Below are 4,625 nucleotides of genomic sequence, written 5' to 3' on the forward strand. Positions count from 1 at the left end.
CTCCCCCCCCGAGCCAGCCAAGAACAAGGCCGGGGCTGTCTCCCAGCCTTCGGTCCAAAGCCCAGGCGGCCAGGCCTTTTGTGCGAGCGGCCCTCCAGTTCCCTCCGCTCTGGACGCTGACCAAGAAGCCATTTTCTCAAGCCCCACACAATGGAGGCCCAAAGCGCCTATCTGCACGATCTGCCTCTTTCTCTCTTCCGTCTCTGTGGGGAACAAAAGGCAGAGCGGGCGGGGGGGGGGTGCGCGGATGGGGGGGGCAGCATCACCTGTTCCCATCCCATCTGGGGCAGCCCAGGGGCGAGTCTCCCTCGTGGCCAAGTGGGACCCCCCCCTGGCTTTAAGGGGAAAAGCCAGCCACCTCCAGGCTGCCCGCCGTGGTTCTGCCCTTCCAGGCCGAGCTCTGCCCAGACCTCCAAAGCCGGAGAGGGCTAAATAAAAACAGCCCCTTGCCCGGGCAAGGAATCAACAGAGCCCCTCCGAGAGGTTCTGCGGGGAGGGGGGGCTTCTCCAGCCTGACAAAAGGCCCCGTTCTTCTGTCACCCTTTTCATTTCCGTGATGGATCCCCAATTGTGGAGCCTTCAAGAAAAGGCATCCGAGCTCTTTGTGCCCGGGTGTAATTCGATAAACGCTCTGCAGAAACACACCGGTTTCCGATTCTTTTCAGAGACGCTTACGGGCAGGAGAGGAAGAAAAGGGCCCGAGCGGGTGAGACATCGGAGAGGCTCAACTGGGCATTGTTGGGAAAGGCGAGCGGGGAGACCCCCCCCGGAACCGTCACCACACGGCCCTCTGAGATGGCAGCCAGGTCGGGCGGGTGGCGGGCGGGGGGGGAGGCAGCGGCAGCAGCATTGTGTGCGGGGGGTGGAGGGGCTGGGAGCCTCCCCTGGTTGGGATGCCGTGAAGAGGGTCCCTCCATTAAAGCCCCCCTTGATTTCCTCCCTGGTGGGGAGTGCTGGGGGGGAAAAGGCCCAGAGAAGCTTTCTGGCCAAGGCCGGGGGACCCTCCCTCCAAAGACCCTCTCCGGGTCAGTTGTGAAGTCTCCTCTCTGAAGGTCCTTCTGCCCTTGGGAGAAAGCAGCCGGGACCACAGCCATCTTGGGCCTCCAGGCATCCTCCTCCTCCTCCTTGCAAACTCCATTCCCTTCTAGCACTGATGATGTTACCTAGTTGGGTCATGAAATGTCTGCAAGGAAACCACCCAGCTCAGTGAGCACCCAGGACCCCACAGTCCTTTTCCTCCTCCCCCCTCCCTCTCCCCCTCCTCCTCCTCTTCCTCCTCCTCCNCTCCTCCTCCCCCTCCTCCTCCTCCTCCTCCTCCTCCTCCTCCACTTCCTTTCCAGGTTTTGCTCCTTTTGACTTCAAGAAATGGCAGGAAATGGATGCACAAGGTGGTCCTTGACTAACAGCTTTCCATTTAGTGAGCGGGCACTGAAAAAAGTCACTCATGACCATTTTTCACATTTACAATCATTGCAGGAAACCCCCCCCCCCCGTGGTCACGTGACCAAAATTGGGACGCTTGGCAACTGACTTGTATTTATGACGGTCGCAGTGTGCCCGGGGTCACTTTTGCGACCTTCCGACAAGCAACGTCGATGGGGGAAGCCTGGTTCACTTAACAACCGTGTTACTAATTTAACATCTGCAGTGATTCCTTAACAACTGTGGTAAGAAAGGTTGTAAAATGGAGCAAACTCTGAACTCACCTGCTCTCCAAAGTGCCTGAAGGGCAGACAAGAAACAACGATGGAAACCAATCAAGGAGAGAAGCAACCTGGAACTCAGGAGGAACTTCCTGACAGTGGGGACAATCAACCAGTGGAATCTCCTGAAGTTGTGGGTGCTTAACAACACTGTTAGACCACAGGGTGGGGTTTGGCTCACTGAAAGCGTGTCAGAGTCAGACGAAGGTGGCGGGAAGGGATCGCTTGAGAGGTGCGTGTAAAATAAGGCGGGAGAGACTCAAGAACGAACGGGTGAAGCAGGAATGCCAAAACGAAGGTCCACCACAAAAGGAGAACGTTGATCTGGTCAGATAAAGAGAATTAAGGACTAGATGGAGCCACAAAACAATTATACGAGGGGAGACTGAAGGGGGTCGAGGGTTTTCGAGTCGGACTGAGGAAATGGTTTAACCCTATTTTATTATCCGTTGATAGTTTTCTGGGCCAGCTGTCACCCTGCAAGCTTTATTTTGCACTCAGTGGCACGTAGGGTGAGCTGGGCAAGGTCTTTGACTCGCGGCCTCAATTGAATCCAACATTTCTGTTGCTAAGTGAGGCAGTCGTGACGTGACTTTTGCCCCACCTCATCACCTTTCTTGCCACAACTGTAAAATGGTCATCGGTCATTTTTTCCAGTGACGTGGCAACTTCAAACGGTCACTAAATAAACTGTTGCAAGTTGAGGACTACCTATATCAGGGGTCGGCAACCTTGGCTCTTTTATGACTCGTGGACTTCAACTCCCAGAATTCCTGAGCCAGCTGTGCTGGCTCAGGAATTCTGGGAGTTGAAGTCCACGAGTCATAAAAGAGCCAAGGTTGCCTACCCCTGACCTATATGATTGACTATTGATATTATATAGTGCTAATACTATTATACTAACACTATTGTATAGGACTGTCTACACCAGAGACGGGCCCAAGCGAGCGAGTAGCCACTCTAGCCTAGATTTCACACGGAACCCGTCCCGGGGGCTCCCATCGTCTTCTTGACCTTCCAAAATCCAGCTGGGCTGGTCCATTGCTGGGGAGGCCCTTCGGGTGGACATTTTTTAACCAGAGAGCGGCAGAACGCCAGTGGTCAATGGAGGGGGAGTGGGAGCCTTGTTTTTGCGGGGACGAAGAGATTAATCTTGTCCTGCTGACTGAATCTTAGCTCCATCAACCGATTTTGGTCACCATGCTACAAAAAAGATGTTGAGACCTTGGAAAAAGTTCAGAGAAGAGCAACTAAGAGGATCCAAGGCCTGGAGACTAAAAGATACGAAGAACGGCTGCGGGACTTGGGTTTGGCTAGTCTAAAGAAAAGGAGAAATAGGGGAGACATGATAGCAGCGTTCCAGTATCTGAGGGGCTGCCACAAGGAAGAGGAGTCACGTTCTTCTCCAAAGCACCAGAGGGAAGGACGAGAAACAATGGATGGAAACCAATCAAGGAGAGAAGCAACCTGGAATTAAGGAGAAACTTCCTGACAGTGAGGACAATTAACCAGTGGAACAGCCTGCCTCCAGAAATCGTGGGCGCTCCATCCCTGGAGATCTTTAAGAAGAGACTGGACAGTCACCTGTCTGAGATGGTATGGGTTCCCCTGCTCAAGCAGGGGGCTGGACTAGAAGACCTCCAAGGTCCCTTCCAGCTCTGTTCTATTCAACTGTTCAACCAGGGCTCAGACAGAAACGCCCAGGAGGGTGAGATCAGGGCCTCGGGGGGGGGGGCTTCCCAGATGTGCCTGGACATGCAGAGTGAGGACCCCTCGGCCTTCTTAGAGGGGAGAAGGGCCAGGCGGAGCCCAGAAACCGGCCGGGCACCTTTGAGCCATTAAAGCCGCCTGAACTCGGGTCACCTCCAGCATCCGGAGATGCGCCCTTCGGCGGCCGTCGGAAGCCGGGCCGGCAGAGAAAGGCTCCTGCAGAAGACCCGGGCGCGCGTCTGGGGAGAACGAGGCTGGCGGAATTCGCGCCCCGGCGTCCCCGGCCGGCTCCGGGCCGTCCTTGCGGGGGCCCGCGTGGCCACCAGGTGGGGCTGCAGGGCAAAGAGAGAAGCGGGCGCCGGCCGGACCTGCCGAACGCGCCGGGCAGGCCGCCTCTCACCTGCCCTGGGCCGGCCCGGGGTCCGCCACCCGCGGCGCTCCTCTCGGGGGAGCCGCGCAAGAAGCGGCCTCGGGGAGGCCTGGGGGTCCCCGCATCCCCCGACTCCTCCCGCTTCCCCAGGGAGGCTTTGGGGGGGGCGCTGCTTCCCTCCCTTCCCGAGGACCCCACCCCCCGATTGAGGACCCCCCCCTTCGGGCCAGGGGCAGTCAAGGGGGGGCAGGGGGTTCCAAGACGACCCTTCCTTGCCGGAGTCGCTTCGCCGCAGGCAGAGAACGCTGTCCGGAGGCCTCGCTGTCTGCAGGAGGCGAGCGGCGGCCAGACCCGGGCCAGCTCCCGACGCCCCTTCTCGGGTGGACCCAGACCCCTCTGCCCCCCACCCCCAGCCTCCCTCGGCGGCTGCATTCTGCAGGGACGGAAAGCTCTCCCCCCCTCTTTCTTTCGACCCAAGACCCTGTCCAGGATGTTCACCCGCCGACGTGAAGCTATGATGGCTTTTCCCAAAAAAATGTTCGATCGTTAAATAAGCGTGAGCACGACGGGGTTATTGTAAGGGACGCCAACTGCTTCCCTCCATTCCCCTTTATTTATATATCAAGCAAAACAGGGCCGTCTGTGTTTGTGTGTGTGTGTGTGTGTGAGATCAGGGTCCTGCGTGAGGGTTGCAGTTGTGACCTAAAGCAAGGGTGCCTGTCCTGCCAGTAGGTCATTCCTGAGACTCACTGGACTGGAAGGCAGAACCTGCCCCCCCTACCCACAAAAGGGGCTCAGGGACCCTCCTGGAGAGAGTGGGTCCCTAGCCCTTCAGTTCTTTT

This window comes from Protobothrops mucrosquamatus, unplaced genomic scaffold, assembly GCF_001527695.2.
Source record: "Protobothrops mucrosquamatus isolate PMUCROS unplaced genomic scaffold, P.Mucros_1.0 scaffold3313, whole genome shotgun sequence".
Taxonomy (NCBI): Eukaryota; Metazoa; Chordata; class Lepidosauria; order Squamata; family Viperidae; genus Protobothrops; species Protobothrops mucrosquamatus.